Source organism: Amphiura filiformis, unplaced genomic scaffold (genome assembly GCF_039555335.1).
Source record: "Amphiura filiformis unplaced genomic scaffold, Afil_fr2py scaffold_225, whole genome shotgun sequence".
Taxonomy (NCBI): domain Eukaryota; kingdom Metazoa; phylum Echinodermata; class Ophiuroidea; order Amphilepidida; family Amphiuridae; genus Amphiura; species Amphiura filiformis.
This window is the reverse complement of record NW_027305689.1, coordinates 71009-83825: the sequence shown is the minus strand read 5'-3', so window position 1 is coordinate 83825 and position 12817 is coordinate 71009. Positions and strand designations below refer to the sequence as shown.

The window sequence follows — 12817 nt, the reverse complement described above, 5'->3', positions numbered from 1 at the left end:
ACACTACTTTTTCAGATTCACTTCCAAATATACCCTAGCAGTTTCCTGGATACCCTACATACAAATTCTGAGCCCCATTCGCCAAAAAATCAAGTTTTTCACAATTCTTTTGTTCTTATCGGACGACGCATCCATTTATATAATAAATGCTGTATTTCGACAAAGTAATTTACAGCAGAGACCCGTGGTCTAATGGTTAGGGCGCTTGACTTCAGATACGCTATCCCGAGTTCGAAACCCGGTGACCAACTGATTTTTTTTTTCAATGTTTTATTAAACAATTTATTGTCATTAATCAAGGATAACATAATTTTAAACATCCAGTGCTATTGTGATATTATTTTTTTTTATTAAAGCAAGTTGTTTGATTCTCAGGAAATTGTTTATTGTGTTAAGGGCCTATTTAAAAACACAGCATAGTGTGATACAACACCATCAAGGATCAAATAATCTGAATAACACAAGAAACTAGATCAGGTATTATAGGGTATGCAATACGACGTTACTCATTGTTATTCTCATTTAAATATATTTTGTCCTACCACGGGCAAATTCGCATGATAATAGGACAATAAAACATGATTGTGATATGTATGAATGGTTGTTGAATCGATTCAGAGACCTGACTCTCTGTCATCTTCAGCTATCGTAGAACATGACAATTGTCATATACCGTCCCGGTATAGCATAATTATCAACATACTTTTAAAGTATGATGTTTTGCATAGACTTTTTGTATCGAGTTTGGTGATAAATTACGTGTTCGTAACTATAAAAATATTTGTCAACTTGTGAATCAAATGTGAATTAAGAAATATATTGCATTATATCCTAACAATTTTGATTAACCTTTTGCGTGGTTCGCAAATAATTTTAAGAATTTTTGCAATTTTTAGGAAATATCCCACCCAGTTATGTATCACCACGTGGTCATTTTAATTCAAGGGCTTATACCACTAAATCAGACTTCTGCCAGCTTCTGCCCAAGTTTATCAGTCATATAGTGCCATCTTTACATTCAAAATGTGACAAATTGATATAATATTAGCAATTTTAGTGTTCAAAATCGTGTTTAAATACAATTTCTTATTGTGAATGTCACACAGGTTAAAAAGAAACGGGAATATTCGGGCAATATTTAAGACTATCTGCGCATGAATACACAAGGGAAAAATGTAGTTAGCAGTCGTCAAATCGGTCTTTTTATGTATCGCTGATTTTCTCAACAAGTAGCCGAGCAATGTTAAAGCTAATGCATACCATGGTATGCAAAATGTTCTTCTTTAAGATGATATACATAATTTATACTTTAAAACTGGGAAAATATCTACTTTTGCACATAAACGTGAACTCTACTTTCATAACTTTGCGTGTATAAAATCAATGCGAAGAAGGTTTTTGTGGTGTGTTCTCTTTATCATCACACAGCTTGTCTCCCTCCCTTCGCAATGATGAAAAATTTCCACACGACGGTGTCGCTAGTACGCTGAGCGAACGGTAGTGTGTTGTTTTGCAGTGTATTCGAAAACATTTCATTTTCTCAAAATTTTTGAGAATCTATTACAGTCAAGCCAGAGAAGTAATTGGTGTGGTTGATGCATTCCTAGCCAGGTAAGCGTTTGAGTTTCTTTGCAAATTAGCTATTTTAAGCTCAGTATCATGTCATGCAATGCATGACATGGTACATTGTGTACAGCTATGTACATGTACAGTACACCCATCGTATGGCTCGACATTACACAATTGTCACACTATGTCAGGCTGACGAGGCTGTGTCAGTGTTCATTCAATTGAAAATGTATCCTTGCTCGAGAAGTCAAGTCACAAATTTGTGCACCGCAGTGACCGATGAGCTTCACATTCGAGGCTACACTGGATTTCAGAAAACAACGTCAACGGCAATCCCTTGCTCAGATTGGTGCGAGCGCCCTGTTAATGGTCGACGTACGCGGAACTTTGTGTTCACTTCAAGGGCGCCGATCTGCAATGAGTAACGATATGATGCACAATCAGCTAATCAGATTATCTGTCTGTTGATACGATTCAGCCAATCAGTACCCCACCTCCGTAAATACATGTACTCAAGACTGTGCACACGCTCTCAAAATGTAAACAAGTGACATTCATACATTTGTGCTATATAACAGCGCGCGCGATTGGTCAAGAGCCGGGCATATTCAGCGTTCATACATTCACACTATGTAACGGCGCGCGTGATTGGTGTCCCGGATCGCCAGGTAGGAAAAATAAGGAAAATCATGATTTTTGATATACGGTAATGTTGCTTGTACATTTTTGTTATTATTTTTATGAAATAAGAATCACAAAATGTACTGGTACATGTATGTATGAACTGGGTTCATTCATATATTTTCATGACTAAAAACCATTTAGTCATGAAAATATATGAATGAACCCCTAATTCATGCCCGGCTACTTCAGCGTGATGATTTCGGTATAGAAAAGAATGCAAGAAAATCGCGTTAAGAATCTTACATCTTATTTTTTGTTATTATTTGATGAAAAACAATCACTGAATGTTTGGGAATGTATGAAAGGGGGTTATTCATATGCCTCAGGCATAAACAATCAATCATGCGGGCCCTCAATTTCATGAATGAACCCCTAATTCTTCTCTGACAAAAACTTTACGAGACCATTGCATTTGAAATCTAAGCATGAATGCCATGTACATGTACATTGTACTAAGCGACAGTTCAAAATAGCCAATTCTCTCGGTCAGGGTTGTTCCATCCATTGCACTTATTGCGATTCTGTCGGTCAACATGATGTCACTTTTGCCATGATTGGGCTATTCCATCTTGCCCCTAGTGTGACACAAAGGGGACACTTACCGTTGCACTCAATGGGGAAATCACAAAACATGCAACAAATAAATACTCTTGATGAAATAATTTTAAGCTCGATTTCTTATCAGGGAAATCAACTTTTAAATAAATTACCATACTAAATTAATTGGTATTTTCTGTGCTGAGAAAATTTTCTTGAACTGAAAGGCCCTGTACAAACCAATAGGGATTTCGTGAGGGTGTCCGCTTTGACATACGTGGGAAGAAGTACATACCTTTACTAAATTCCAAAAGTACGGTATGTGTTTTTGTATACAATTTACAAAATTTATGTACATACAAAAGTAGGCCTACATACTTTTGCAACATACTTCCATGTGTGTACGTAGTCGTTCTCCTGCATGCAATTTTTACATACCGTAACCACCCGGGTATAAGCCCACCCCCATTTTTGAAGTGAAATCTGCCATCTAGGGGGGTGGGCTTATCCCCGAGTGGTTAAAAAAAAAAAAAAAATGCATACTTTGTATAATTCAAGTATATACATTTGTATATTATGTCATTATTGACTGAAAACTACCTCATGTGCTGTGTGCAAAACTACAATGTACATAGTATTTAATACATACCCGGAACTTTGGCAAAAGTATGTGGTTTTGCATATGTATGCAAAAGTATACAGTACTTTTGCAAAATACGCAATATATATAGGCCTATACGCCATATAATGCAATTTCTACATACATGTACCGTATAAGCACCCAGGGCACTTAACAAAGTCATTTTGGGTGGACAGTTATTTTTAACCTGGTTTACCTACATGTAATCTTTCGCAAGGGGCGTTTATTAGAGACGAATTACGTATGTTATAGGTCCTGAGACGTTCTAGTAGCTTTTCTGGTGCAGAAAATGCATTGCAAGTTTACACTAGACTTGTAGTCCTCCAACTATTTCACTGTATTGACGACTTGACGTCTAACTGTCACTTCAACATTACATGTAATGTTACCCTTAATTGAAAATACCCTACATGTAGGTGGGTGCTTATTGGGGCATGGGAGCTTATTGGAACAAATTTATACGGTTTTGCAAAAATACATGCTGCTAGTTTTTTTTGTTTAGCCAGGGCTGAGTATCCCCATTTTGAAGGACTTTTTTTTTTGCACCAATTTTCGCTCAAATTTTGGGACTTCAGGCAGAAATATGCCTGTACAGTGTTATGGGGAAAATTTTCAAGTTGATAAAAAATGTTTATGTCAGATTCAGTTTCTACACAAAATTTCACCCTAGAAAATGTTCCTTTTTAATTACATGTAGGATATCTTTCACTTAAGTTTCCACCATTCTGGCTGCCAAACGTATAGTCAAAGCTTGAATGCTGTTTTATGAATATTAATTACGGTACAAATCAATGCATCAACCAAAAACACGATGGCAATGGACTCTAGCATCGAATGCGTAACTATGTGCCAATTTGAAGATTCCACAGTTCACAAGTAACTCAGTTCAGGTCACGAAGGCGAAGCCCCGGGGGCGAAGCATATCAGTAATGCTAAGTGCACCTGTAGTCGTTCTTCTGTATAGCCACACCACATGCAATCTATTCAAAAATGCATACTGTGCAAAGTATTCAAAACTGCCTTATATCTGCATACAAAACCATGTACAGTTTGATGTACAATGTACTCACTACTAGCCTGTATTTATTTCATATTTTTTGCTCAGGTACACCTGAGTGAATATATACATTCAGTTTAGACCTTGACCTTTGAACCTAAGTAGCTCCAAGTCAGGCTTCTTCTGCAAATGCTTTTGCTTTGTCTTCACTAGAAATATTTTATAGTATAATATTTGATAGGATAATGCCTGGTAATGGAAATGCAGACTATAAATGCTAGCTACTAAATTAACCTCACTCCCTATGACATAGTTCATAATATATATGCAGCAGTGAGATATCTAACTTGAGGTGGACATAGAATATTAGCCTCATTTCCCATGAAATTATTTATAAAACTGTGTTCTGTAGCCCATAGTGAAGGGGTTTTTTTAACCTGGGGATGATATTAATCATAGGTGTTGACAGATTGATAGTGGTCTGGAAGTTCAAGTTAGTAAATTACATACTGCTCATGAACTTATCAGATTTTGTTTGCCAGCTAGGTCAGTGTACATGGCCAATACAATGTACAATACCAAATACCCATGAACTTCTTACTTAAATTTGCATTGAGAGGTAAGAAGGCTTGTTCTGACCAGGGTATGGATTTGATATAATCAGTCCAGCATTTAACAACATTATTTAATAACAACATTGAATTTTAAGGCCAAATGTTTACCTTCTCCATTACATTGCACACAGTATTTTGATGCATTACCTGAATAGGTTTAGTTTCATTATTACCTTCAACTTTTACTTTTACTCTCTAGTTGAAAGTGGCACTAATGAGGTTTTCAGCATTTTAATAGATCCAGTTTTAAACCTTTAACTTTTACCTCATATCCCTGCTTTAACCCTCTTTCAAGTTGAAGTCCAGTGCATAATGAATATCATCAAAATGTCTTCTAGATATTATATTCATACATATTCTAAGCTAACTGTATTCTAATTCAATATTTTCTAAAATAACACATTGCCTTTTGATTTATTCTAAAGACTATGGTAAGTTCTGATGTTAAAGCCACAATGTACCATCTTATACATGTAATATGAAATTGGTTAATATTTTTCAAACCTGACTTTTTTTGGCATATTTTTAATGTTTACACATGTCACAACTTGCACCTAAATGGAATCAGCCAAATTGGTTGTGTTTGTAGGTCAACAGAACAAAGTTTGACATAATGTCATTTATATAATTCAAAGAATTGTGACATTATGTCCTCCTATAGAACTGCGTGTTAAATGGCCAAAATAACTAACCAGCAGGGTTTCTTTCATTTTACCTTGTTATTTCAGCTCAAAATGGACAGAAACCCTTCCGATAATTATTACTAGCAGTATTTCAGCATTTTGAGTATAAAACAAATTTAAAATTTGAAGGAAATCATCTTTAATTAAAGCCTTGTTGTTTTCATACAATTTTAATTGAGTTTGTATTAAATTATACAAGTTTTTGGTTATTTCATGATCCCCTCCAGCTTCATCATAATTTTTCACTTCCCTACCAAAAACAAAACAAAAATACCAAAAACAGACTAAGGGATATTCTTATCATTTTGGACAATGCTATAATCAGCCTTCTGGAACGTTAAAATTTTACTGTATTTCCTAAAACTATTTATGAATCATCCAAATCATAAGAAACCTTATCATTATCTATCACACATCATATCCTATATACATATCCCAACAGACTCTACATTAGTAGATATGCAGTCTCTAAATATTGAAGAGCTAATCACCTAGTGGAACGTATTTACCCTTTTAATCAAAATGCTTAAGGATCTTCACAATCTGATATCTTAATCTTATGTAGGCCTACATATAAAACAATATCATTAGCCCTAATTATAAGAAACGCGACATTATTCAACACCAACGACCTACATTGCACAACCATGTGTTCCAATCATGCCTGATGAGCACTCCCTTTTAAAGGGTTTTATTATACGGTATACATGTATGTACAATTACTTTTCCAAAAGTATGTGGTTTTGCATAAGTGTGCAAAAGTACATACTTTTAATACAAAATAGGCATATTCCTTTCCGATAGCCAAAACCCATGATTAGCGTTAGGGTTAGTAGGCCTACATTTTCCTTCATTGGGGCATGCTTAACTCTATAAAATCTTACAAAGAAAACCACTGCACATGTATGCATTGTCATACCCAGGGAATCGATGGCTGATGGGCCAGTGACACCACCGTAGCTACAAGTGGGTGTCTAAGGTTCGAATCCCAGGTTGCCAAGTGAAAAATTTGTTCATCTTCTCCTTTTTTCATTCCTCTTCTCCTTTAATTTCTGATAGCCAAAAACCATATTTAGCATTAGGGTTTATATTCATAAATATGCCAATAGTATATGATGCAAAACTATACAGCACATCGGGCCACCATGCATGTATACTATCGCAATATACCAAGAATGAAGTTGATTGGTTGTTGCGATGTTGTGTTAAATCTGCAGAGTGGATTATTAATGAAAATATGGGTAAAATATGCAATAAAAGCTGCTGAGTAGATTTATGAAAATGTAGGCAAAATATGCAAATTAGCTTATTAATATTCATAAATATGCAAATAAAACATGACATAGAACTATAATACAGCAGATTAGACCACTATGTCCTATCACCATACCAAGTTTGAAGTTTAAGCTGCAGAATAGAGTAAGGGTTTTGCTTCCGCCCGGACAAGCCAAAACAAACAACCATTTGGATGATAACACAAGCTCCACATATGTGTGGAGGCCAAAAATTCTAATATGGAGTCAACAGGTTTACAGAGAGAAACTCCTATCCTATAGCTAGGCAAATCAAACAGTCCGCTGCTGCTCAGAGATAAAATCAAACATGTATGAATATAGTTAAAGGCAAAAAAAAATGAATGGAAGACTACAAACTGTGGATGGTAACATAAATATATGAGAAGTTCTTCTTCAACCTATTTTTTTTTTCTTTTCCAGATTTTGCTTGCTAAATATGTGAAAGGAGATTACAACAAGAGTGCTGTAACAGTTGCAAAAATACTTTTCTGTTCTCTCTGCCGAACCCCACAAGAGCTGCAATCAGACAATGTTGTACATTTTACAGGTGTTTGGCTCAGGTAAGGTGTTCACGCTCTATGAGCAGGGCTGCAAGCGGTCCTATATTTCCTATATTTTTAAGATTTTCCTATATTTCCCTAAAAAAATAAAAAAAGCCCTATAATCCCTATATTTTCATATTTGGAATATTTTTTGCTGAAGGTCTTTGTATTAAATATAAATGCCTCCCTGGACCCCACCAATCAGGTTTATTTGTATCCATTTCTATAATTCCAGGTTGCATTTTTGCCCTGCAATTTCAGTTAATTCTCTAACTTCTTGGGGCTTTGCCATATGAACCTACACTAGACCTTTTCACAGTTCATGTTGAGATTTTGCATATAAAATAGAGGTAATCAGTGTGGTGTTGAATGCTGACATCTTGTGGGTACACGCTGCGATGGCCGTTCGTCGTTCGATCTCCATGAGTGAACAGCAAAATCACCGTGTTGATGTGTGGTCGTGCGTCTTGAACTCGCCACTCAAAAAAGGTGGCAATGTCAAATTAAATGATGATATCTCTGCCAAGCAAGAAGTTATTGTCACGCTTGTGGTCTCATTTTATTGCTAAATAAAATGCACTTTCAACCCAGTAAAAAGAATTCTGTTAGCCTTTTTAATACTGACACTGCTTCATAGAATTCAGAATGGGCAGAGTGGCGGAGGTGGGGGATGTGGAGGTGGGGGATGTGGCACACACAAACTGTATGGGATTGATATTTTTAGTGCATAATCTGCTTCTGTAAAGACTGTAAATTGGATTTTTACACTATTTAGTATCTAAAAGACTCATGAACTTACAGCTAAACAATTCTACTTATTGGTTTAGTCTAGAAAATACAAACTTTTCCATACAAAACTACCCGTTTTCATATCAAACACTGTAGGGTGTCTTCAAAATCTAAAAGTTACTGTAAAATTTTAATTACCCGTACTGACGCGAGTATAGTCCCACCCCGTTTTTGGGTGAACATTTTTCAAAATTGGGGGGTGGGACTATACTCGAATTTCAAAAAAAAATTTTAAGTTTTTTATTTTTTCGGTTTTGTAGTGTCCCTGGACCTAGACCTAAATGGTAGGATCATTCATGGTTGACCTAAAAAAAAAAAAAAAAAAAAAAAAATTCAAGATGTTTTGTATTTTTAATATGAAAATTGATAATTTGTATACATGTCATAGTCTATTAATGATTTCAAAATGCATTGAATTTGAATGCATTTTGAAATTAGAATTCAAATTAGAATATCTCCAAAGCTATCAACCCTAAACTAGCAAAAGTATACATTTTTGGAAAGCTAGAGGCAAAAGCAATTTAAATATACACATTTCAACTCATTGTACAGGGTGACCTTGAAGTTATACAGGGTGGAATAAAAAAAAAAATCCAAATAAAAAATGGGTCACTTAATGTATTGCTTATTACTAACTTGCAGTTATAAACTGAAAGTAAACAACATTGATTTGGTTAGAGGTAAGGGGGAGCCTACTGACTTTGGAAGAAAAAAAAATCACAGCTGTTTGGTAATCTTGGAATACAGGGTGTCCCAAAATATGTTCAATTTTTTTTACAATTCAACATATTTTGAACTGAAACATTTTACCCCTAACCCATACAAAAAAAGTAAGTCCATAATTAGATTCCTCATCAAATTTCCTCTCAGAAAATGTAAACTATGACTATGATAGGATAAGTAATTAAAAATTTAGGGCAATTTTTAGATTTTGAAGACATCCGCATTGCTTACTACAGTGTTTAGTATGAAAACAGGTAGTTTTGCACATAAAAGTTTGCATTTCATAGACTAAACTAATCATAAAGAGTTCAAAATTATTAAAAACAATTAGCAGAATAAATAATTTTTCAAAAGAGCTCTTAACCATGTCTGTAGCCCATATGGATGCAAAGATATGATCAGTTGATTCAACGCGCCCACACAAAATCTTTATTTCCCATAGACTTTGCAAATACCGCCACCGCCTCATCCGCCACCGCCTCATCCCCCACCTCGGTCATTCTGAACTCAAACAACTCTAACTCCACTATCTTAGCTGATAAACAATAATATTATTCTCCTTTGGAGGTCTGTTAGGGCACACATTTAGCTACAACATGACACCAAACACACTTCAATACCTGTTTAAGCAGAGATATAACAATTTGAAGGAGTCTCAATTTGGAAAAGCGTAACAAAACCACCATTTTTGGGTGGCGAGTTCAAAACGCGTGGCCATAAATACTATTCATCTGCCAAATATGACAACTGTAACATGATTTGCACGATTGTAGTGCATGTAAACTGAAATCTCATTGCACTATTTCATGTTCTAAACCATAATCCCCCGAAGCTGTAAATAAAGTTTTAGCTCATTTTGGACTTAGCGTACATTATTCTCTTCCAATTTATTTAATATGGATTCCCCGGAAGTAAATGACTGCCCAATTTACCCTTTATTAAACGTTTGTTTTATAGTTATTGTTATATGCAGTATTTTTAACTTTTTATGGCCCCACTGAGCCCACCATATGCATATGGGTGACCCTGCCCCGCTTCACAAATTTGTTTGTCTCCTTTACTATTGTAAGGCTTGCAGTCCTGAGATTAGGTTTGTATGTAGCCAAGACACATGGCTTTCATATGGCTCAGTCAGGTCCCTTCTAACCTTAAAATTGACATCCCTAGACTAGTCAGAAAAAGGGCAAACACTGCTCGGTCACCCCTATTGCACTATTTGAAGTTGCTTTGTCCAATAAAGCCTTGAAATTATTGTATTATTCTTATTCCAGTTATATTAGCAATTCTGTAAACAATATTATCCAGATACGCAACACAAATATTCTTATGCATGTCATTTTAAGTGTCCATGTGCCATTTTCGAAAAACTAGGTGAATGTAATACAAAAGCAACCCGGTTCCAAATGCTTTTGAACTATGTTTATTCAAACAAAAGAAAGGAATTCCACTATTGCTGGAGTGTGGCTAACATGCAGTACAAGCAGATCAGGAAATAAAGTTACATTAATTATAACTGTTCCAAAATGCTAATAACACATTCATGAGTATCCACAGTCAATTGTACAAATGTATGTATTTCTTACTATCTTCTCTTTCTGTGACTCTTTTTATCCATAGAATCATTTGATGCCCTCGTTGATGCTACAAGGGAACAAGTGACAACATCCGCTGCGACACAACAGTCAGTCATGTTAGCAGAGGGGAAACTTTCTCAATCGTCAACATCCACAGATATGCGTATAAAAATGAATGATACAAGCTGCATAAATATTATGAACAAATACATTCACTTTATCTATTTAGAAATGAAAGGCTTTTAAGACCAGCACATTTACATGGATTTGTTTCAGTGAGTGGTCATTTCATATTACCAGTGTTAGCAGAACTCATTGTAAAGCTGACAATGTGGCTATAAATTCAAGTCAAATCCCTACCTTATTAGAATGAGAAGCATGTTCTTAAAACATATGGAAACTATATTTGGCAAATAATGTGAACTACATGTATAATATAACCTTTCTTAAGATTTTGTGAATGATTAGCAGTGTTCGAAATATGCCTCAAAAAGTTACAGGCCAGCCGGGCTTGACCTTAAAAAGTTACCGGCCAGCCGGGCCGGCAACTAGATGCCAGTCAGAAAAGTTACCGGCCAGGCCAAAAAGTTACAGGCCAATGGCCTGCTGACTGGCCCTATTTCGAATGCTGATGATTAGCCAAGTCAAGTCCAGACAAGTCAAGTAATACTTTATTATACTATTCAGCAAATTACTTCAGCGGTGTCGATGTCCTTCTGCTTTGTCTGATTATCAAATAAAAAAACTACAATCTTAGAAATAATTATTCGAACACTTTTAAGGGCTTATTGGAAATGGTCGCCCTCTCTACCCCTGTATAATGTTTGCATGCCCAATATGCTCATCTTCACCATATCATCTCCCAACATTGTTTGGTGGGGAAAGGGGAAGGGTACGTATGCTGAAGATGAACATTGAGATAACACTACTATAATCCTTAGTTTCCAGTGACTCGTATAGCGTGCGCACTGTACTAAGAAGAACAGGGGAATTGGGTGTTCGAACACATTTTGTCCGGGATTGTAGGTCACACGTTGCTACGCAGTTTGACTAGCGAATGAGGTGCCAATGTGATTCTAGAGTTCAGTCTTTGATCAAGTAATCTCAGGGGCGTAGCAAGAGCATCAGGGGCCTATGGAAAAGGAGCAGTACGGGCCCTTTTAACCAGGGCGGATTTAGCCTACCTTATTGGGGCCCTGGACCAGGCTAAAATTTGGAGGCCCTGAACTCACATGCCGAGGAAGGTATATGCACTAAAGTCAGTGGCCAAGTTTTGGTTTAACTAAGGGGGACTAACATATTATGTTGAATTCAATTTCAGACTATCTTGGCCCCAGATCAACATAAATTTCTGAATTTGAATGAGTGCGAAGCGCGGAAAATTTTACAATTTTGCCTTATTTAGACCAAAAAAGATGCTGTTATTGGGGTTACAAGAAAGATGCATAGGGCAATTTTGGGGCCCCCAATTTTTTTTTTTTTTTGGGGGGGCAAATTGTTCTGGACCCGGGCCCATCTGGCCCAATGCTATAAAAAATCCGGCCCTGCTCTCCATTATCAGCCCTTATTTAATTTTTCGCTTTTGTGCTCGGGTCCCTGAACCTCGGGGCCCATGGACTTCGTCCATCCTGTCCCCCACTTGCTACACGCCTGAGTAATCTTCATGTGTATGCCAATTGAGTTTGTCATCAAAATAAATAAATTAATTTCAGAATTTATATAGCGCTTTTTCCAGAGGATTCAAAGCGCTGTAATTTCGCTGCGTGGTGAATCATCACAATCAGATCGCATCAACTAGGCTAGTTGCAGCCGAACCTGGCGCAAACCTATCCGCACTTAGATTGTAACATCCACCCATTTTCTGCAGCTTCCCAAATTCCATTGGGTGAAGGAAGTTTTTTGATAACGAAACAACTAATCACCGATTTTGAAAGCAGGAGGAAACCGGAGATCCCGGAGAAAACCTGCGAGAGCAAACATGGATCGGGATAAACCAAGTGCACATGAGTCCTTGGGCCGCGCCGGGGCTTGAACCCGGGACCTCAGTGGTGCAAAGCGAGGGAACTACCGCTGCGCTAACTCGCCCTCCCTCAATCATAGTGCCAAGATATTTATATGAGGACACATGCTCCACATTACTACCCTTCACCACTAGGGTTTGGAGTTGTAC

General features: G+C 36.6%; 1 long non-coding RNA gene across 1 annotated transcript; it reads left to right on the top strand.

The window, feature by feature from the left end:
- Nucleotides 1–1455: 1455 nt before the first annotated feature.
- LOC140145336 (uncharacterized) lies at nucleotides 1456–11341 on the top strand. Its single transcript, XR_011858024.1, has 3 exons — nucleotides 1456–1611; nucleotides 7440–7579; nucleotides 10691–11341. It is a non-coding gene; the product is annotated as an uncharacterized lncRNA (long non-coding RNA).
- The last annotated feature ends 1476 nt before the right edge of the window (nucleotides 11342–12817 follow it).